General features: G+C 32.4%; 1 protein-coding gene across 21 annotated transcripts in view; it reads left to right on the top strand.

Annotated features, from left to right (window-relative positions):
• LOC128991727 (coiled-coil domain-containing protein AGAP005037) overlaps positions 1 to 24551 on the top strand; it is a 384196-nt gene that overhangs the window by 22962 nt on the left and 336683 nt on the right. Inside the window, exon 1 of one of the 21 annotated variants that reach the window (XM_054414853.1) lies at positions 2938 to 3036. The exons of the other annotated variants lie outside the window; for them this stretch is intronic. The gene's annotated coding sequence lies outside the window, so the exon portion shown is untranslated. Of the gene's footprint in view, positions 1 to 2937; positions 3037 to 24551 lie in introns of those variants that run through there. 21 annotated transcript variants of the gene reach the window in all.

Below are 24551 nucleotides of genomic sequence, written 5' to 3'. Positions count from 1 at the left end.
GTATTACAGGGGTTATTTTTAAACGAATAACAGTTATAATTTCCAGTGTCAAAGAGTCAACTCCAAGATAATGTAATCAATCACTCCACTCCAGTTATCAAAACTGAAAAGGAACTCACTCTGAAAACGAACACTCTTGTGTGTATCATGTGTTTACTACGAACAGCTGTGATAAATAAGTACAAATTATTCGTCTGCTTAAGTAAACAAAATCCTTTCTTCATAAGACATGCACTGGGATTTTGATAAGTAGTAATTAAAGAATCGTCCTAAATATTTTTACAATGCATATTTTTATCGCCATCACAGCATTGATATGCATTCCACCATAGATTAAATGAGTAGACTATTAAAGAAGTGTCTACTCCAATCTATGATTCCACACTCGCATGTTTCTAATTCAAGGCTGTAGGAACGTTCCCAATTTAACTGAGGGCTGTTATTAGGTGAAAATTACACATAACTAGCATGCAGTTACACACGCGTAGTAATTTATTTAAATAATTTCCTGGAACCGAGAACCCCCTAGTAGACTGTGCCGTTAAACAACTGTATCTTACAAATGTATTGGCATAGCCTTCTCTAGTATTAGAGGTGGCTATGGTATTGGCCACGAGGACAGAGCGAACGATTTAGATAAAAATTTAGAATATGGTAGCCCTTAAAATTCTGAACAAAATGGCATGACTCTCATTTCTGTAAAAATTACGGTTCAAAAGTTATTGTAAATAATGTTATTTTCCTATAAAAAACCCATAAAATAACCAAAAATAGGGTAAAAAACCGGTTTCGATTTAACTTAGTATGTTATGGTCCTTAAACTTATGAAATTTTTTTCTTTTTTGAAATTTTTCTTTTTTAATGGGGATTTTCCAAAAAACCCTATAAAATAACAGAAAAATCGGATTTTCTCGAAAATGGCCCAAACGATTTTCTTAGAAATCGAGCATTTTATATTATTTCTTTGAATTTTGAACAAAATGGTACCAATTCCATTTCGGTAAAATTTATGGTTCAAAAGTTATTGTAACTTATGTTATTTTACCATAAAAACCCATTAAAAAAAAACAGATTTTTTAGAAAAAAGCTGGTTTTGATCAAAATTAATATGTTATGGTCCTTATAATAATAAAAAAAATGGTACAACATCCCATTGCTGTAACAATTACGGTTAAAAAGTTATTGCAACTTTTGCAATTTACTCTTACCGCTTATCCATGATAAAGTTGTTGACGAGCTTATGGGAGAAAGTAATATGTCGGAATGCTGATACCGTTTATTTTAAAATACTAAGCACTTTTTTGTATTAACAATTTTTTCGTGTGTATTTTATAATATTATTTCGTTATAACTCCATCAATGGAATGCCTCTTATTCAGGGGTAGTTGAGGGAAATTATTAAATAATTATAGTTTTGAGCATCTGCTTCAGTTTAGAACAGCTGTCTTCAGTACTACACTACCCCTTCCCACCATGCACCCCTCAGCCTGGACATCTTCTCTGAAGAATACGATTTCAAAATTCAAATTCTTTACTGTACAAGGTCTTTTGTTACGTGTTGACATTTCGTGTCTTAGGTCTGCTTAAGGCTGTTGACATTATTGTATTTTAGTGTTTTTTTAAAGCAGTTTTCCATCCTCTTTTAATAATTATTTTTCAACTATCTTGACATGGCTATATTGGTTAAAACTCTTATCGTGGATCAATAATGAAAAGAAATATCTAGGGGGAAACGTTTTGTTTTGTAAGTATATAAATTGTCATAAACATGTATTGGATTTGTAATTTCTTAATTGAGTTTCTGAAGTGCGATATTGTTTTGCTGTACACAGGATAATACCAAAATGTGTACATATTTATAGGATAAGGGAATAATAAATGGCATATTTAATGTAAAAGGGTATAGTAAAGGGCCAAATAGTTGCACCAAGCTTAAAGTTAATTATTAAAATATTTCATATTAAATAAATAAATGTTTAACTCAAAATTAGTGTTTTACTGATGATATACGTTACTGTTTGAATCCATATTCGTTAGTCTTAGTCTTATATTAAACTTCAGATGCAAATACACCTGCAATAGTTTTAATAACCACATGTTAATGTTAATGTTTTTTGCAGGTACGATTTCTTCTAACCATGGCTGATCGTAAGTTTATTCATACATGTTCATCATAATATAAAGGTAAAATCTAGCTAGTGTGAAATAAAAACGGTGGTAGTTCACTGCATCCCAAAGTATTGTCCATTAGATTACAGTACTGCCAAGTAATAAGTTGAAAAAAAAATGAGAAGCTGAAAGCAACATCGGGGGACCGTTTACTAAGACTACTTACACTAAAAACTTTGTACGGTACTCACTATCTCCCTTTATTAGCGATTTTAACCCAAACAGTTATTATGTTTTACACATCCAATTTTTTAGGCCGCCTCTTACAGTATATGTATATTGTATTTTGATTTCCCATTTCCAGATTATTTTCAAATAACGCACGTATAAGGAACAAATAGATACTGTACAACCAAAACTTGTGCCTGTCGAGGAATTATTTTTGCCTTTCTTATTGTAACCACATAGTTGTGTAGTATACGTAGTACTCACTGTTTCTCTGTAGGGAAGATCAGGGAAAATTAACATCAATGGAATTCGATTACGATGTGTAGGCCTAATTAGTTCAACCATTGCAAGCTTTGATTTAACTTCTGTTTATACAACCACTGACAACGCTATTTCGCATGTATCAATTACCCTTTTGTCCAAGGTACTTTCGACATCCGGTCATCCGATCCCGCCAATTCATCCTGGCACAGCTACAGGAACAGGACTGCAGGACCGGTTGTGATAATATACTCACGTGCGGGCAAGGACGAGGTCTATTGTTGGCCGAGGTGGCTGTACTGTAATGCACGGCGGTACAGTCAGTGTCGCGGCGGGCGGGCCGGCACACACACCCATTGTTGCGTTGGTGATATTGTTGTTTTGTGTTCAATGGAATAGTTGCGCGTCGTGGGGGAAGAATTTCACACGGTTTGTTAGGTAATTACTGTAGTATTTAAATGTTGTTTACTACACAATGTATAGATAAAGTGTTTGAATTTATGGTTAAAATTTGGCGATTTTACTTTATAACCTAAACACATTAACTTAATTGTTCCTAATGGCCCCAGATGAATAATTATTTGCAGTTTAGTAGATATAATCGTGTGCTATGTTGGGGAAATGCTTGTTGTCGTAAAGGAAAAGGACAGTTAATTAATAACTTCCTATACAGTACCTCAGTTTGAAGATATAGGCAGATGGTAAATTCAATTTAAGTGCAAGCAATGTAGAGATTTTATTTGAACTCATAATTAATTCATTACACATTTTGCCTATATATTAATGTACATATTTTTTCAGAGTAGGTCTTGTAGGGGAACGGACGTTTCCCAGCTTTAAAAAGTGTTTTGTAAGCTATTTCGCATCTTTGTTAATTATTACTACGCATCTTTTGTTATTCAAGCAAAATATGAACTGTTTCTATATTTTTTTTAGTTTTTATGTCTAAAAAAATTGTCTTATACCTTGAACAAACCGAGGTTTTAACTTCAACAATTCGTTATTTCCCTGAGACAAATGCATTTCTCTGTCTCAATATTATTGTGAATGGCTGTAGTTGAGTTGTGTGAGTGCGTTTCTATGTTTAGATAAGTTCTGTGTTCTAATAATATGTTTGACTCACTGCAGCCGCTTTAGTGAAGAGTTCCTAGAATCAAACTACATTAATTTACTTATCGAGTTGGTAAATCTGTGTTATCGTGTGTAATAAAGCTTCACAGGTGTTGTGTTGTCGTTGGAGTTTGATCGACATGTCACAGGGTATTAGAGTAACCACTACATTCAAAAACTGCTCCAAGACAATTAAACTAATGTGCTACACAGTTACTTATAAAATTTCAATTCGTTGTAATGTATCATCGCGCTAAAAAGATTAGCATTTGATTTATTGTTAATAAAAGATAGACATAAAAAAATACTTCTTAAGAAAACAGGACATGGAAAGGTTTAGATACCGCCATGTGATAATTGCCACTGTTGATAGTTGCTGAGTTGGAGGCCATAGTTTCGGTTTTAGTAGAGACTATTAATCAGTAATTAATCAGACTAGTAATCAGCGCAAAAAACTGAGTCAGAATCAGTCAAAAAACCTTTGTCCACCCAAATTTCCAGGTCATCGTTAATTACAATGAGTCGACGCCCAGACTATATCTACGGAACATACTAAGAGTTGTCATACTAATAAAATATTGAATATTAACAAAAACACATGTACAGTATAATACCCCCGCCGCAACAAACCTGCAGACTAAGCTAATTTCAACTTGTCTGATTATATTTCTACTAAAATATTTCCATAAATAAGACATAGGTTATTTATTCCCTATTTAAATAACATTAGATTTAACGAGTGCTTAGGTTTGCTGCTACGGGGAAGGTAAAAAGTGTTTTTTGACCATACGTCAATAGTATATGATGAAATAAATAAATTTGCATAATGTTATCAATATACAGGGTGTTCATTTGAAAACTTTCCATATCTGTTGTGTGCAAAGGTGAGGCTTTTTACACTTGTTTGTTCTCATTTCCCCCTAATTTGGACATGCCAAATCCAATAAAATTATTTTCAATTTCGAAAAATGCCCCAAAAGGGCCCAACTCGGGGGGGTAGGGGTGTTTTTTGAGAAATTTTCAAATGTAAACATGGGTTGTGTGATACATCAATTTAAAGGTCTAATCATCCCGACTATTTTGGTGCAATAAAAATGTAATTATCTTTAACCGTATTTACAGGGTGGGTCAAAACGTTTTAAAAAAGGACTTTAAGGTTATGTACCGTATTAACCGAACTACTGAACGTAACAGCGCCAAATTTATTTCCAAGCTTATTCTTGATCTACTCTTTAAGATAACTTGTAATAAGGGCATTTTCCATGTTATTTTCTAATTTTTAAAAAATCTAAAATTTGAAGAATAAAAGAAAGGTGAAAACTCAAAATTCTTAAATAGCAAGGTATAACAAATTTCATACCACGTGAAAGGTCCTTTTTTAACAAACATTTTACGTATTTAAGTTTTCTTTCTATCTCTTACAGTTTAAAAATTGCAGCAGAAAAACTGAATTTTCTATGGTAAAATTATAACTAGTTTCCTAACAAAACACATTGCACTTTGCTCAACGATGATTTATGATTAACTACAAATTGATCAACTACTTTTACTTGTGTCAGTACATCTTTGACCCTTCATCCTGTTCTTTTCTCATTGGTAACTGAGCCAGTTTCAGAAATTTCTTAACTAAATCATTTACAGCTTTATGACTTAAGGTCTTACCTGGATATTTGTTGTTAAACACTTTGCAGTTATCCTGAAACACTTTTGTTCTGCCCAATAAGTAAAAATAAAGTCTATTTTTTAAGTGTACACCATATTCGATTAGATACTACAGAAAATACTACTTTTTGAAATTAGTACTACCATTGACTAGTCAAAGGTACTACAGAAAGCGGCCCACATGTAGGTTGTCCTCATCAGCTATAAGACTTGTTTTTCACAAATTAAAACATAATGACTTGTTTGTAAATCAGGGTATCAATAATTATGAATTGTTTCCTTCAGTTAATGCACCATTAAATGTGTCTAGAGACGAATTTTGGCTGTTTTATTAGAAAACTAGTTACAATATTACTATGGAAAATTCAGTTTTTCTACTGCAATTTTTAAACGGTAAGAGATAGAAAGAAAACTTAAATACGTAAAATGTTTGTTAAAAAAGGACCTTTCACGTGGTATGAAATTTGTTATACCTTGCTATTTAAGAATTTTGAGTTTTCACCTTTCTTTTATTCTTCAAATTTTAGATTTTTTAAAAATTAGAAAATAACATGGAAAATGCCCTTATTACAAGTTATCTTAAAGAGTAGATCAAGAATAAGCTTGGAAATAAATTTGGCGCTGTTACGTTCAGTAGTTCGGTTAATACGGTACATAACCTCAAAGTCCTTTTTTAAAACGTTTTGACCCACCCTGTAAATACGTATAAAAATAATTACATTTTTATTGCACCAAAATAGTCGGGATGATTAGACCTTTAAATTGATGTATCACACAACCCATGTTTACATTTGAAAATTTCTCAAAAAACACCCCTACCCCCCGAATTGGGCCCTTTTGGGGCATTTTTCGAAATTGAAAATAATTTTATTGGATTTGGCATGTCCAAATTAGGGGGAAATGAGAATAAACAAGTGTAAAAAGTCTCACCTTTGCACACAACAGATATGGAAAGTTTTCAAATGAACACCCTGTATATATATCCATAAACAAGTAAAGTAGGGTCAACCGGGGCTAATATGAACACACCAAAATATTGGGGCTAATATGAACAATGACTTAAAAAGTCATTTATCTGGGATTTTTAATCATGAAAAAAATATAATTAGAAAGGAAATTTATTGTATTTTTTGTGTCCATAATGAGAAAACTTCAAATTTGACTTTTAGGTACTTTAAAAAAATACTTTGTTAAAACACTTTTTTTTCGCCCAAAAAACTTTTCCGCGCAAAGTGAAAACTTTTGTTATAACAATTTTTACATTGGTTGTAGGAATAATCTTAAGCCTGAATTTTGTTAAATAAGCATTGGGGATTATTTTTCTTTTCCCAAAGTTAAAATATATTAATAACAGCCAAAGTTATAAGCTTTCAAAGTTGGGGGGCTAATGTGAACAGTGAATGGGGGCTATTGTGAACAGTGACATGGGGCTATTATGAACCTATTAAGACCTAGAGCCTATTGGCCAGGAACCTATTGGCCTAGGCCTAGACTTCTTTTCTAATGAAGAGTTAGAAGATTTAAGCATTAGAGGCCTACTTTCTGAAGCAACAGAGCCCGAAAATAATGAGATTTCTGTGGGACTAGTTGTGAACATGCCATGTACATCTGCCACAGCACGACTGCATACTTACCTATAGGACCTCCTCAAGATAGGCCTATCACAAACAGTCCTAGAAATGAACCTGAACGTTCTACTGGTAGTCCTTCAACACCTATTGCTGCTACAGTAAACCCAGGATCCTTTGAGAGCTTATTGCTACAGAAAATAAACAGAACTGAAGCACCAAAGAAACAACGTCGAAAAGTTGATACTCGAGCAAAGGTAATCACGAGTGAAGAATGGATTAAAATTACCACCGAGCAGATTAAAAATGATGCAAAAAACAACAAACCAAAAGGAACTGGGCCTAAATAATAATTTTTTTCTTGTTTATATCTTATTATTAGCTTTGTATAATATTTATAAATGGTTTTAAAAAAAAGGGTTACCGTAGGGCGACCCGCGGCTCTCCAAAGATACCTTCATATCTCAAAAACTATTTAAGATAAAATATTGAGACTTATTGCAACTGGTAGACTAGACCCTAGGCTTGTTCACAACAGCCCCCACATATGCCTAGTGTTGTAAATAACAGAGTTATTAAGAGTGTTCACATTAGCCCCATGGGCTGTTCACATTAGCCCCTTTTAGCGGGGCTAATGTGAACAGTGGTTTTTAATTTTTTTTTAAATAATGGTTACATTTGTGGTTTTTGTTAGTAAATAAATAGATTCAGCTAAAAGAGCTGTATACACTACTATTTTTTCTTTTCTTCTGTCATTTACCATTTTTGAGTTAATGTCAAAAGTTTACTTTTTTTGTTCATATTAGCCCCGGTTGACCCTACACAACAATTTTCATTTTCTCCATAAGAATAACATGGGATGTTTAAATTACACTATTTTTGAATTTTCTCCGTGACAGTTAGGCATACAACAGCGCTTCAATATACTAAATTATTTATTTTTTTAAGCTCTACAAAACTGTTTAGAAAGAAATGCAAATTTTTTGTTTTTAGGGTCAAAAATGGGAAAAACCAATTTTTACCCCATAAACCCCCCCCCATAAACCCCTGTTCCCATGGTCCGATTATGCTGGATCGCGAATTCGTTCGAATAAATGTAGGTTTACACGTTTGTACCAAATTTCATGAAAATCGGACCATTTTTGCTCGAGTTATCGCGCTAACGGATACATACACACACACATATATGTTGTCACTGATGGCTAGACAACATTACACCTGTGAATTTATTGTACACAGTAATCGTGAATTAATATATATATATATATAATATATGAATTTTTACGGATGGTGTTTTTGGCCTCTAGGGACCTCAAAACGAAAAAAAAATCGGTCCCGCGTCCAGGTCTTACCATGAGTACTACGGTAATAGCTTATTCCCTATATGGGAAATTCGCTGAAATGAAACAAATAATTTAATTTAACCCCGTCTTTGATATATGAAGATTGCCATAAACTCCTCTATTGATTTTCAATAGGAGTACACAATCAATTGACTCTAAACATGCCTTGAAGATTGTTCTTATTAGGATCTGAAACCTCTTGCCTCCTCAGTAACCAAGGGTTATGCATATATTTAAAACATTGTAAGGACCATGACGGACAGATGGGCCCAGTTTTAAGTACCGTAGTTTAAAATGTTCTGAACTCTTTTACGCGATCACGGGATCCAACCAGCGACTTGATTGTGAGGCGAGCACTGTCACCACTCACTGACTCACTTAACCATTTTAGTGCTCAAAGTAAGTACTTTGAGCACTCAGCAACAAATGGCTTTCTCAGTGCATGTAAATTTATCATTTTATTGTTTAAGTGTACACAAATGACGGTTTTTATGGTTCTTCGAGAACCGAAGCCCAAGGCCTCTTGCGTCAGGGCTTTATAGACCGTGAAGAATCCAGCGTGGAGCTCGAGCCTACTGCCTGTCCAAGAGGCTTCACATAAAACGCGTCGGTTCATTAGATCTGTAAAGTATGTTGGCTAGACAACATTACACCTGTAAATTTATTGTACACAGTAATCGTGAATTAAAGGTTCGTGCGATGTGTTGGTATCAATGAGCAATTTTGAACTATGAATGATAGGGATATAGTTTTGTGTGAATACACTGCTTTTGTGATGTACTTGTTGGATGGAATACGGCTCAAGTACAAAATAGTTTACCGTTTCATCAAAAAAGTTTTCCTCATTGCTCATTCATTATCTTTTATTGTATTTTGTACTTGTATTTTGTTTTCATTACGAGGGCCATGAAATTATGAGTTTTGTCGATTATGTTAGCTTGTTAGCTATAGGGAATAAGGTATTACCGTAGGTCTGAGGGTAAAACCTAGATCAGGAACCGTTTTTCTTTTTGATGTTGCCAGAGGCCAATAAACACCACCTGTTAAATGTCATACATGTTGTGTGTGTCCGTTAGCATTAAGACTTGATTAAAAACCGTCAAAGTTTGACAAAATTCTGTTAACAACAAATAATTTAGTATATTGAAGCAGCAAATCTAAGTATTAATTAAATTTAATGTAATTTAAATAGGGAACGAATTTGATATTTTTAACGAAAATTGTATCATTCAAATGGAAATTCGCCAAGTCTGGAGGTTTGCTGCTGTGTGGATATTTTGTGACAATATGTCTTTGACGATTTCGACTATCTTATTTAATTTGAAAGTGGAACAATCTCGCTTGAAACCTTTTTCTCTAGTTATTCAAAATGGATTGACGATGACAAAGGATAGGTAACAGATAGTTTTAGTTTATGTTCGATCTTATCGACTCGTCATTCCAAAGCATTAGTTCCAAAATCAATTATCTTGTATTCCTTTTCGTTAGTGTGCTTAAAAATAAAAACGTTGTATATTGGTACACACTCGAGTATACTTTTGCAAGTTTTTCGGGGACATCTGACATATTGTATAGTCCTGTAGAGTATCGTATGTTGCGGTTGTGTCGTCACCTGATGGTAATGTTACAAGTAATAAACAGAACCCTCACAAGTAGTTCATCTCTCCACACCTCGGCTGACTGGTCCTTGTACAAGCTAAATGCAAACACTTCATTTTCGTTTGCATTCTAAATGGACCATATTTAAAAATGACATAGCTTCTCAAATTGTGCATCAAATAAAAAATGAATGCCCAAAAAGTGTTTGGCAGTTTGAAACGTATAGATTCCGAAACCAATCCTGCAAAGTTTTTGACATGTTGATGCAAATTTTAAAATATACATCTTCTTTTGCATTTTAAATTAGGTTAGTTTACTTCAGCCATTAATTGATGGCCCAGTAGGCCTACACATGCACATGACTTTTCAGGTTAAGTCAAATTTAAAATATATTTTTTTAGTTGGATTAAGTTTATTTTTGTGGAATTATAATGTCCAAGAACCATTTTTTCTCTGTGTCACTTATGTGGCAATTGGATAATTTAATCAGTGAGACAACTTTGTCTGTAATCAGCAATATGTAAAAATGAAATACAATTCGTCCCTCGTCTGAGAGTTCTTACAGTAACAAGAATCAACGTCTATTGTAAGGTAAATTCGACTGAAATAAAAATTAATGGGATACAATACATTAATCTAATTAAGGATAACCATGCAAAAACATTTATTTATCTTTTTGAGAATTAAGAGTAATCTGAAACAACTTTACCCCAAGGAAGGTTAATTTTATAGTTATAGGAGACAGTTTTTGCATCTAACCAAGCTGAATTCCATAGTAATCGGAGAACACTGAATCAGGTATTCATGCAGTAATTTTACGAGTCGGGAAGGAATGAGGTAATACTACGTTAGACTTGACGGACGATTCAGCCTTGACATTAGTGCAAACTGGTACAGTCACTTTCGATACAACTAGACATCGCGGGCTACATTTAGATATATCTAGAGGCTCTATAACCCCATATCTTCTGGGTGAACTGTCATGGGTATTTGTATTTTCGTACGCTAAAAACCAATTAATTGAATTCGAGTCAACTTTCTCAATATAGTTAATCTGTGTAGTCATTTGAGGTTGACTATTAAGTCCTTAGTTCACCTCGATAAAGAAGAATTTTCTACCACTTCATTTACACATCACAATTTATATTTTCATCTTCAAATAATGAATTTCAATGGCAGTAAACAAAAGTAAGAGATGAAATTGATTTGTTTGAGTTAGTTTTTGTTTGGCGTAGGACCAGATAGAACTGCGAATGCCAAGCGCCGTCCAAGCTTGTGTTTCCGTCCATTAATATCATCATTCGAGGCGAGGGACTGTTAATCAAGAAACTCCATTTATCACACCAATGACCTACACCTCCATTCAGAAACTTGCAAACATAAATAACATTTACATAGTAGACATAATTTTAAAAGATCGGTTAAATGATAATTGAATTCAACCATTTTCCCCCTTAAAATGCAATTGAACCAAACTTTCGATATAAATTAGTCTTCTAATACTGTTTAAAAGTTTTCACATTAGTATTTTTGTACTGTAAGTGTGTGTTTCGATGATTGTTTTAGGAAATTTGAATCAAATCTTGTATACGACCAATAAGACTAAGTAGTAAATACTTTTTTGATATGTTGTATTTACAGATATAGCCAGGTAAAATAAAAATATGTTTGACCCCAATAAAATTAGCACAACCAAGGAATTTGGTGTAAATGTTGGGTGTACCTTCCTTTTAAACATACTTAAAGTCCCCTAAAATTGAAGCTGTGCTATGGCCGCCATATTGTAAAATGGCGGCATATTTATTTATTTTTGGCTATAGTTACTTTATTATTAGAGATACAGGAAAAAAGTAAACGTACAAAATTTAGTCCATCTAAAAATACACATTTTTTGTATTTATCATCTTTTTCTAAACTAGAAAAAATAAGTAGAAAAACTAAATATACTTATTCACAAATAACTCAAAAACCGTTGGGTTTGGTATTTCAAACATCCGTACCAAAATCCCCGCTTGTGCAAACTTTTTTAAGTTAATGGAATTTTTCGCTTATTTCTACTCCACTAATATGGAAAATATTAAAAGTGTGCGCAAAGTATAGAAAACTAAGAGTAATTGAATCTCGAAAGAACGATGAAGCAAGAATACATGATACTTTTCATGAGTACGGAGTACGTTTCTTTGTAAACACAAATGTACCAGTCAGTTTGAAATAAATAGTGTAGGGAATAATAATTATTGTCATAAGATGGATGTACAATTTATTACTATCTCTTTATTAAAATCAATCTATGTACCCTTCTAAAATCTAGGTTAACTCACACTCGATGAGTTCATTCAGGTTGATTAATATCACAGAAAAGTAAGGAAGTAGAAGTAAGGTGGTCTACATAACAAATATTTATCAACCGATTTATCTGATATTGGCAGTACAGTCATTGACCTCAATGACAAATCTGATCACCTAACAAACTTATCAACATTAACTGACAGGTGTATGGGCAATCTACTAACATAGAGGAATTGCATCGTCTGAACAAAGTGGGCTGTGGATCCTCCTCCAAGGCCCTCTATTGAAGCAACCTCTTTGTCGAACGGTGCAAGAAAGGAACCGGATTTAGCGGCGATTCGTATCACAAGTGAGCGGGGAAACGGTCCAAAGTCTACAGACACGTGGTTAAACTGTAAATATAGCCTGGACTGTCACTGTCACTTGTATTACATAGACGGAGCAACACTTGTGAAGGCTAGGCAGTGGAATTGTCACAATTGCACAACAATTAATATTACTTTTTTTAGACTTTTCCCTGTAAAGAAGAGTAGCTCTTGTTGTAGTTTCAATGTGAGATTCGATTAAGGTAATTTATTTAAAAAACTATTAGATTTTACATAATGGTCCCAAAACAAGCTAACAATTATTTTGTTCCGCATGATTCGTAATGATCCTTGATTGTAATGGAATATGGACAAAACGGGTTAAATTAAGTTCTATGCGCTATGTTCTGTTCTTGAACTAGCCCAATCGCACTGTGGGATATGGGTTATGTACTCTTATAATCGCACTTTTTTACTCACTGAAAATACTGAAATGTTTTGTCAAATTTGCGTAAAATGACGATTTAATCCATTTTATTCTTTTACTTTCTAAATTGCTTAAATAATTGGCTAAATTGTCTTTGGATTACATGTTTACGGTTCTTGAAAAATTGTGTAACATTTTCTTAGTGCCTACGTTATAGAATTTAAAATTTATCCACAACTACTAACATTTCGGATATAGTAGATGGTAACATACCACTAAAAACTTATGTACTTATCCTTAAAACGACGCATAAAAAGTATTCCAGACAAGGTCATACCAATTCCCTACCTGTAATGTTATTCGTTAGCTCTATCAATAAAAAAAAAAAAAAAAAACAATTGTTGCTCAGGTTGAGTTTTATCTAGAAGTTTCTACAAACAAATTCTATAAGAAAATTAAAATACCAATAGAATAGCATATCACATGTTTTGGGTTTGTAAATGAATTCATGAATTGTTTTTGTAGGTATTGTGTTATTCAAAATATCTAGCTTTCTAGTACATTGGATTTCAGGGGAATAAAAATATGTCTACCATTTTTTATTTTACTTTACAAATAAGAAATTTATAAAATGACGACTAAAAAAGGATCCCAGCAACCTTAATAGCTTTCGTGAGACACGCTAGTTTATTTCGCTGTATTTTCTTGTGCCTAACTACTGCATTAACAATCCTGTGTTATAAAATAATTTATTTTTGTAAAAAAATACAACCGACTTCAAATGCTCTAAAAAGAATGAAATAATTTCAATAAAGTAAACTTTTGTATTAGGCAAGCTCACGTATTTTAAGTCGGCGTGGCTCTATGATGATTTTTGATACAAAATTTAAAGAGGGTGTCCATATTGCAGGTGACTATCTATAACTAAAGTTGTTAATCTGCATGTCTTTTTCATAGTTATGCGTTAAGTGTTATTTTATTACCGTAATCAGAGATCGGCATTATAGTGGTATTAACGAGCATCTTTAAAAAGATTATAACGCATTTAAATGTTTCTAACATGGAAAAGTAACGTTTTAATACCAAACTAGCTTCTTTTCCCTATCATAATATCAAACTAAATTATTTTCCTATTCATATAGAACATTTGTGTGTGTTATTTTCATAATGCATTTATTCTGAAGTAAACATAAAATACAAGAAAATATTTGCCTTTAATATATAAACAAAACAGTTCAGTATGTTTTATATATATTTATGTTATCCAGCTGCAATTTATTGATTTTCAAAATACACACACAATATTTAATTTCAATCATATTTGCAGTTTGAGCCGCGCCGACTTGAAATACGTGATCTTGCCTAATACATAAGTTTACTTTATTGAAATTATTTCATTCTTTTTAGAGCGTTTGAAGTCGGTTGTATTTTTTTACAAAAACTAATTATTTCATGATTTTTAGTGACTGTATAATTTTTTATATTAAGGAACGCGGCAGCGTTCCGCCCCGCCAAGTCCCCCAGCGGTACACAGCTGCTGCAGTGTATATATACATGACGTGACAAAGTGGCTTTTTTACTCGTCTATAGCTCTGAAGAAACAAAAGCTATTAAAATAATTGTTCATCTACTGGATAGGGGCAATCATTCTCAACAAAATAAAAAAAAGAATTTAAAAAACGGTTGTGTTTGAGCAAAGAAAAACTAGTTTGAAAATTCACAAATTTTCCGTGTTCTCCTTCTTCTCCTTAAATGTTGACGGACCTACAGCCCAAACCACTGGCTCAATTTTAATGTTCTTTATGTTGTGTGAAAGCCCTTAGCGTGTAGATGTGCCTTTTGAGGGTCTAAAGTCGGTACGTTGACCCATAAACCCTTGGCAAGCCCTCAAAGGACGATTTTGGCCCATTTAAATAACATGGGATTAAAATCAAAACAAATCAAAATAAAAAGAAGGACCAGCTGCGATTAAATATCAATAAATTTAAATGTTAGAGAAATTTATAGGAACAGCTGATAATTATTTTAAAACTTGTATAAAGTATTTTTTTCAGGTATACCGAATGATTTGAACTACTTACTATATAAAATTACTTAGAGCAGAGATATTCCCCCCGTGACGGTTCCAAGGGGGGGGGGGGCTACAGGGGCTAAAGCCCCCCCTCCTTGGACCCTGGAAAAATAAATTTAAACGTACATTTCGTCCTTAAAACACGCAATGTCTTAAACACACATCAATGTATATTTTATTAAACTTAATAAGCGATAGCAGGAGTAGTATTAAGTTCCACATAGATCAACTTTGTGGACAATAGCACAGCAAATAAAACAATATTACGCAATTGAAAGTTAGTTAGTTGGACACAATTATATACATAAATATGGCTTTAGAAAGTCAGTAAACAGCTTTTAGGACAATATTGCCGTAGCCTACAATATGTTTTGAGATTTTATGAATGCAATCGTCATAGTTAGTATTAAAATGTCTACTTATTCGTGACAAATAAAAATGGGGAAATAGGAGGTTTTGCACACAGAAGTGACTATAGGTAATAAAACATACAGACCTACAGCAGCAATTTTTCATCACGGAGATTCAATATCACGAGGGCATTACACTTGTACCATAAAGACATCTTCAGGTTGGACAACAGCCAATGATGAACAAATATCAAATCAAAGATGGCCCATTGGTTCAAAGAATTTGTACATGCTGTTATTAACAGAACAGTAGAAGCAGCAGTTATTACTTTGTTACAAATAAAATTTATTTTATTTTTTTTTTCAGAGAAAAGAGTATTTTTATTTGAACGGTTAATTTTCTACAAAAATAAATAAAATCTAACAAAAAACCACTAAGTGGTACACTTTCCCCGCCAAGTCAGCAATCCAAAAAAGATAATAAATCATTACTTTTTCCGCAAAGAAAAACAATGTAATGTATGTAAGTTTGGCAACTTGGCGGCAGACTTTTGCTTGGTTTTTTTTCATTTAAGTTACGTTCGTGGATAATTTCACAAATCAACTTCTCTAATTAATTAGTCCAACTAAGTATAATAATTTCGAGGTAATCAGTAAATATAAAACCATCACTATTATGATTTTATGAAATGTGGCACAAATAAGGTCAAGTTTTGTAAAATAAGCTCTCACCTAGCAATGTACTAATGGGAGAGATACTTGCTCAATGAAACTAGTTTTATGGTATTTTTAAAGTGATCGAGCAAAAGTCTGCCGCCAAGTTGCCAAACTTACATACATTACATTGTTTTTCTTGGCGGAAAAAGTAATGATTTATTATCTTTTTTGGATTGCTGACTTGGCGGGGAAAGTGTACCACTTAGTGGTTTTTTGTTAGATATTAATTACTTGAGGTTTTTTGACAAGCAAAACTATTTGAAACAATCAAAAGTTCCACAGAACAATCATTATTTTAAAACTGCTTGAGTCACCTGTTCAGGTTACAATCAATGGGTATGAAAATGAACATTTTTAGATATTCCTTAAGAAAGAAAGTGTTGTCCATAACATTAGGCCTAATGAAAAACTAATTGTCTTTTCTTGATACATTGAAATGTCAGACATCATCAATTCCTGAGATCGGTGTGCTTCTACATTTATAAAAAGAAATACAGTAACGTCTCAAGCGTTTTGGAACAATATGAAAGTTATTCCTCAGCTACCAGCACTAAAAAATCTCTCAAAAGTGGAAAATTGGTTGATAACACGTATAGTACCTTTGGAAAATATTATATGAAAGATTGGTTCAGCTAAAAGTGGTGTAAGTCATGTAGGGGGTTTTGTTTGCTCAAGATATAGCCTAGTCGAAATTGCAAATCATCTTCCTCTAGGACTTTCCGAAGCAGGCATAATATTATTGATATGCTATAGTAACTGGGTAGAGAATATATTACTAATATTATCAGAAAAACATAAATATATAAATATATAAATAAATAAATAAAAATATAAATAATAGTATCAGATCAAACGTTAAAATACATTTTTATAGTAACCAAAACAAAATGCATGGCAAGAAATAGTTTATTGATCAATATGAAGCAACTGTTTCATGAAGAATTGTCTCTAGCTTCATTTAAATGGTTTCAACTAACAGCTGTAGGAATGTTATCATTATTTATTGCCTTCTCTGCACAAATGTAAACAATCTGCACAAATGTAAACAAAATAAATGTTGAATATTTAAGGTTTTCAGAATTTTTCACCGAAACAAATATTATACTTAAACATAATATATAAGGTACCAAATAGAAACTCTCCTGGTTATTTTGGTGGTGGAACCACACTGATCGGTAAAAGAATCACAGAGAAATTGGTGAACATACATAGAAAAAAAAAAAAAAACATCGCCACAGACAAATTGAGAACCTCCTCCTTTTGTTGGTAGTGGGGAAGTCGGTTAATAAATAATGTTTTTTTCTTTTTAAATCTTTCCTGCAGCATTAATTAGTAACTTATCCGTAATTATTTCAAATTAGTGCTCCATAAAATATGCATTAATTTCACTTAACATGCAAGCCTGAATTAATAAGCCTGAATAGCCGTTAATTAATTATATTTGTAAGCAAAACTTGGTTTAGTGGCAAAGTAACCGTTATGTGGCTTCATAGTAGGTCGTTGAAATTTACGATTTTAATATCTTTTTCATCGTTTTCGGTTATCCTACATAGGTATGGTACCAACTTTTACCAGATTTTTATTCAAAAAGTAGTTGAACGAGTCTCTCTCAGGGCGTGTGTACATGTTTTTATGACACTTAAATTGCCAAAAGTTGCTCTTTAATTTTTAAATTAAAGTAGAACCTCAAACTGCAATCCTTGGGACCGGCGGGAACGTCTCAGAAATCCTGTTACTGTATTAACCAGTACGGTAAGTTGATTTAATAGGTTTCGGAAGAATTTAAACCATGTAAAAGTAAATAATACATATTATTTATATTTAATTAACTTACATAAAAGAGTAATCCAGATTTTCGTCTAGTGAAATACAATCGCATTAAAAAATAATCTTTATAATAATAAGTACTGAAGCGGGTTCAGTACTCAGAGAGTGACGGTTATAATTTATTTTTGAAAAAAATACAACCGACTTCAAAAGCTCTAAAAAGAATGAAATAATTTCAATAAAGTAAACTTTTGTATTAGGCAAGCTCACATATTTCAAGTCGGCGCGGCTCAAACCGCAAATATGATTGAAATTTAATATTGTGTGTGTATTTTGAAAATCAATAAATTGTAGCTGGATAACATAAATATATATAAAAAAAAATACTGAACTGTTTTGTTTATATATTAAAGGAAATATTTTCTTGTATTTTACGTTTACTTCAGAATAAATGCATTACACAAATGTTCCATATGAATAGGAAGATAATTTAGTTTGATATTATGATAGGGGAAAGAAGCTAGTTTAGTATTAAAACGTTACTTTTCCAAGTTAGAAACATTTAAATGCGTTATAATCGTTTTAAAGATATTCGTTAATACCACTATAATGCCGATCTCTGATTACAGTAATAAAATAACACTTAACGCATAACTATGAAAAAGACATGCAGATTAACACCTTTATTTATAGATAGTCACCTGCAATATGGACACCCTCTTTCAATTTTGTATCAAAAATCTTCATAGAGCCGCGCCGACTTAAAATAGGTGAGCTTGCCTAATACAAAAGTTTACTTTATTGAAATTATTTCATTCTTTTTAGAGCTTTTGAAGTCGGTTGTATTTTTTTCAAAAATAAATTATTTCATGATTTTTAGTGACTGTATATATTTATATATTAATTACTTGAGGTTTTTTGATAAGCAAAACTGTTTGAAACAATCAAAAGTTCCACAGAACAATCATTATTTTAAAACTGCTTGAGTCACCTGTTCAGGTTACATAATCAATGGGTATGAAAATAAACAGTTTTAGATATTCCTTAAGAAAGAAAGAGTTGTCCATTACATTAGGCCTAATGAAAAACTAATTGTCTTTTCTAGATACATTGAAATGTCGGACATCATCGTTTCCTGCAATCGGTGTACTTCTACATTATAAAAAGAAATACAGTAACGTCTCAAGCCTTTTGGAACAATATGAAAGTTATTCCTCAGCCACCAGCACTAAAAAATCTCTCAAAAGTGGAAAATTGGTCGTTAACATGTATAGTACCTTTGGAAAATATTATATGGAAAATATTATATGAAAGATTGGTTCAGCTAAAAGTGGTGTAAGTCATGTAGGGGGTTTTGTTTGCTCAAGATATAGCCTAGTCGAAATTGCAAATCATCTTCCTCTAGGACTTTCCGAAGCAGGCATAATAGTATTGATATGTTATAGTAACTGGGTAGAGAATATTAATAAACATTCCACATCTGCAAATGAAATATGTATATGAAAGATTGGTTCAGCTAAACGTGGTGCAAGCCATGTAGGTGGTTTTGTTTGATCAAGATATAGCCTAGTCGAAATTGCAAATCATCTTCCTCTAGGACTTTCCGAAGCAGGCATAATAGTATTGATATGATATAGTAACTGGGTAGAGAATATCAATAAACATTCCACATCTGCAAATGCATGTTTAGTAATTAAAATATTTAACACTTTTAAGACAATTGACGATTATGCACTGTCACACTTCTTAGGTCGTGTAAGGAATAATTGCATTTAATTTATATTTAGACCTGTTTTACGAATGCTTTGGTTTTCACAATACACCTTTATTTGTCAATATCATACAGCTATTCACTGAAACATACATGTTTTTGTAGGTCAGAATATTCAATACCAAAAACAAAATTACTGTATACACAAATCAGGTCAAACGTTAAAATACATTTTTTATAGTAACCAAAACAAAATGCATTTTTCTCGATGTAATTCATTTAGGCTCCATGGCAAGAAATAGTTTATTGATCAATATGAAGCAACTGTTTCATGAAGAATTGTCTGTAGCTTCATTTAAATGGTTTCAACTAACAGCTGTAGGAATGTTATTATTATTTATTGCCTTCTCTGCACAAATGTAAACAATCTGCACAAATTTAAACAAAATAAATGTTGAATATTTAAGGTTTTCAGAATTTTTCACCAAAACAAATATTATACTTAAACATAATATATAAGGTACCAAATAGAAACTCTCCTGGTTATTTTGGTGGTGGAACCACACTGATCGGTAAAAGAATCACAGGGAAATTGGTGAACATACATAGAAAAAAAAAACATCGCCACAAACAAATTGAGAACCTCCTCCTTTTGTTGGTAGTGGGGAAGTCGGTTAAAAAGGGTGACGGCTAGTAGAGGTTCTATTGTACTCAAACACATGTATAGAAAACAAAAACATTTGACATGTGAATTTGATGTATACTTGACAATATTACTAATTATTGCGAAGACGGTAAGGACCATATTAAATTGAATCAATAAAGAGGAGACGGTTAGGCGAAGTGAAGCAAACCCTATGAGTTTACAATCAAAGTGAGGGCTTAAATAACTTATTGAACGTGTTGGTAGCTTGTATCAGTTATTACCTTAAGAACCGTTCTTTTCTCATAAGAGTATTGTAAATATATTGATGTATTGGAGGTACCCGTTACTTAGGCCTATATTCTAATTCTTGTCCCGAGCCGCTCCAGATCTGTCACAACTGGTGCTGCAACGGTGACTCCCCAGTCCCTAGTATCGCTGACACCCACACCTCCCCTGTACAAGTACCGCTATCTCCATTACAGTAATTCACGACTTATCGATACTATCGAAACTTTCTCGTGTTCTAAAATCAATCCAATCAGTCGCCATTGACAATACACGCCACGCTGTCTTGACCGTTGTGTTGCGAGAAAGATATAGCTTAGTGGTTCCGTTAGATTATCGAGCAGTGGGTGTCTGTGTTAGAAAGGGAGAGATTTGAACATAACTGATATGAGCTTCGAATAGGTTTGCATCTAAAACTAAGCCACTGGTAACCAAACATCCGCTATCAATACCTACTAATATTTGGTGAAATAGGTGTTAAATGTTTTCAAGTCTAATGTTTGTGACGAGCCTTAAAAAATTTTTTGGGAAATTATATTTAGTAACTTGGTGTTCGCTTTGCAAGATATAATGAACCTGAAAGTTTGAAATCTGTATCAAACGGGAAACCAGATGAAGGTTTGAAGGGATTTTAACATTTTTATTTTGATAAAAAAACCATCATTAAATGTTGTTGAATAAAGTCTTCATATTGCCATTCATCAACCAAAATATTTGGTTTAGCATAACATAAGTAGCAAAAGGTATAATATTTTAAGGCCCAAAATTAGTAATCGACTGACGGGAAATAACACCTAGGATCACCTGCGCACATTTATTAGGGTATTAAACATTTTATTTTAATTATAAAAAGAAATATTCTTGTGTATCAACATTGTTGAATAGAGTCTCAATATTCACAATTGTTACAGCAATTGCATTCCCCATTTCATCAATCCAAATTCGGGATTGAAAAATATACAGCAAACTATTCAAGATTTAATAAAATTCCTTCACGATTAGGTACAGTGGGTTTATTTCAAAGTTAGTAAATTCATGCGAATTATTTCCTTGTTTCCCACTAACAGTATAATGAAGTTGAAGTAGTAATTGTACAATCAGTGTCAGCACAGGCTTGCCAATCTAAACTTCGTTAGTGTTAGTGGTAATTATTTGTTGATAGTTGTCATAGTGGCTAACACTTTCCTTATCAGCTGTCATTCATTCATCATTTTTGACGTTAACGATATTTGTCAAATTTCCACTAGAATCTTATCGTTTCTGCAATAAAACGCAGCTTATCCGACATATAAGAAAATTTTGCATTCTTGCATCATTTTTAGTATTCTCTTCTAGTCATTATTCTTACTTGAAATTCGTTTCACACTAAACGTGTTCTTTATTTTGTGTGTATACATTATTTAATAGGTACTGTATGAGCATAATTACTATTTTTTTTTATAAAGATACAGAGCACGATGAACTGAACATAGGCTAACAAGTATGAATACTCATTTCTCATTTATTACTAACTTGGAAGGTACTAACGAGTATGAACCTTAACAAACCTCGTAAAATTCTCGTATACTGCACGGCTTTACATAACTTAAGTCGGTTTCTAAACGTTTACCCATGTCACATATTCCTTGAACAGTCAACATAAATCAGAATTGTATAGTTTTCCGGATGTTTAAATTATAGTTAAACATCATAGGATTTCCTAAATAGTCATTGCAACATTGAAAAGTGGCTAACAGTGATGTAGAAATAAAAAGGGCTGAATACCGTGGCGCATGGCACATTTCTGTACATGTACATTAGTAATATTCAGAGAGTAGTAATATAAACCAAATTAAATTCCTCATCCAAAATACTTGTTGCTTTCACTAATCCTAATTTTCTAATTTTGTAGCAATGGTGATAGTTTCGTAGTGACTACACACGGGCTACGCAGAGGTTACAATTTTATTATAGTTGACACGTAATTGAAATTTGTTTGTGAATTAAAAAAGTATGGTTTACAGTTTTTTACCTCGATAGTTCGCGATGGAGTAAACTATACATTATTTCATCGTCATTTATTGTTCACGTGGACCGTGTTTTACTATTCGTCTTAGTCACAAATGGTCATACTCCAAGGAGAAAATAACCCAAGTTTGAGCAACGTGGTGTAGGGGATTAGTTTATACAATATCTTTAGGTAAATGAACAAGCACAACAACAAATAAATGAAGACAGGTAAATGAACAAGCTTTAGGTTGTTTCTCTTTTGAGTCCAGTGTAATTTATGTTTAATTACAGAAATTGGTTTTTAAATTATTTAAAGTTTTAAGCTAGAATATAATTGTTTCATCATTTCATGTACAATGATAGGTTTAAGCAGTTTAAGGATATGTATTTTTAATAGCTATGTAATATTTAAAAACGATTCTCCATGTGGCTCGGTTTTTTAATAAAATGAAGCTCACTTTAATTAACTATAGAAAATTATAGCACGCATACGCATCTTTTCGGACTAAAACAGATATTTATTCTCACTAACACAGGTTCATACTGTCATTATTTTGACCTTTTTTACTTTTGAACAATTTACAGTATTCAAATTAACTCTGAATAAATGCAAATGAGAAATGGGGCTTTGCTGGAATACGCTAAATTTGTACGGTATGACATTAACAGGAATATCAGATTAGCAATTTACTTTACTTTTAAGGTCTAAAGTCAAACCTGAGGTTTAATCAAATGAATAAAGCTACAATAAATAGGTTTTAATTAAATAAAACAAAACCACGGAGAGTGGACTCATTGTTGCCTCATGAACCTATCCAACCACCTTTTGTGCGGTTCTGATTTTATTATTACTGCTTTACTTGAAATGTGATTTATTAATTTTTTTTGTAAATGTGTAAAATTGACTGACTAATTTGCCACACTTACCAATGCAATTAATTATTTTTAGTGTTTTTTAGTTCGTTATTACTGCGTCTATGTAAATGGACTGTTAATATGGTACACGTAAACGTGTTTCTTGCTTAATTTGTGTATTATTTTAATGCAAGTTGTATTCCTTTTGCAGTCGGTTCTAAAATGATGATTCCTTAAAAATAGGTGATATAATGATTAACGAAAATCGCACGTACGATCCATAATCCATGGTTAGTTTTAGATGAAGGTGCATTTTTGGTTAGTTGGTTAGATGTAACTGTTATAACTAACTCTTCATTATATTCAGTTAGTTTACAAACATGCTATTTTAATATTTTCGGAGGGAACACTTTTCGTATATTCTTGCAGATTGTGTTGCAGTTTAGTTATTGACGCTTGAACAACTTTCACAATCTCCAGTTGATGTAAAGTTTCCAAACAAATATTTCTCATGAAAAACAAAACTCCTGATGAAACAGTTGTTTTAAACTCTGCCATTCAAAGTTTGTGTCTTGCAGCTTTCTTTACTACTTACATTTTGGAAAATTAGTTACACAAACTTGTTTATCTGATGTTTTGTGTACTTTAACTCAGATTTTGTTTTTAAATTTGGATGTTATCGTATCTTCCAGTAACAAAATAAACCAAAACCAATTTCAAAACTATAGGAAATAAATAATGTAGGCTACCTTTTAGCTGTTACTAAACGATTTTTTGGGAAACCAATCTTAATCTAGCATTTTTTTACCTACATTTAAAATTAATATTGAATATAATTTGGCTTATAACTGATAGTTTGTTTAGTATTCTAATATAAGAAATGCACCTCTAAATAGAAATGATGAATGTAAAATAGTTTCAGATACAAAATTTAATCGTAAAAATACTTTTATTTCAGGAACAATTAATCAGAGATTTTTGTTAAGCGGAAATTGCTATTGACAAAAAAAAAAACTTGCGTTGAAAACCCTAGTTTATTTACCTCACAATGCTTTACAACGGTAGTGCGTAAAACCTAAAGCTCTTTTGTGATCTACTGAATTGAATTTCTAGTTCAAAGATTGTAATTTATCGTTAACATTTTATCATGTAGATACCTCTTTTTCAAAATGTATTATGAATCTGTGGTTAAATTAACTGGAATCAAACATATTTAAGACGGGAATAAGTCCAATTTTCTTTAACAATAACATTCATAA

This window comes from Macrosteles quadrilineatus, unplaced genomic scaffold, assembly GCF_028750875.1.
Source record: "Macrosteles quadrilineatus isolate MER2022 unplaced genomic scaffold, UCM_ALF_1.0 Scaffold_4__1_contigs__length_99947679, whole genome shotgun sequence".
NCBI lineage: Eukaryota > Metazoa > Arthropoda > Insecta > Hemiptera > Cicadellidae > Macrosteles > Macrosteles quadrilineatus.
This window is presented reverse-complemented; position numbering and strand designations above follow the sequence as displayed.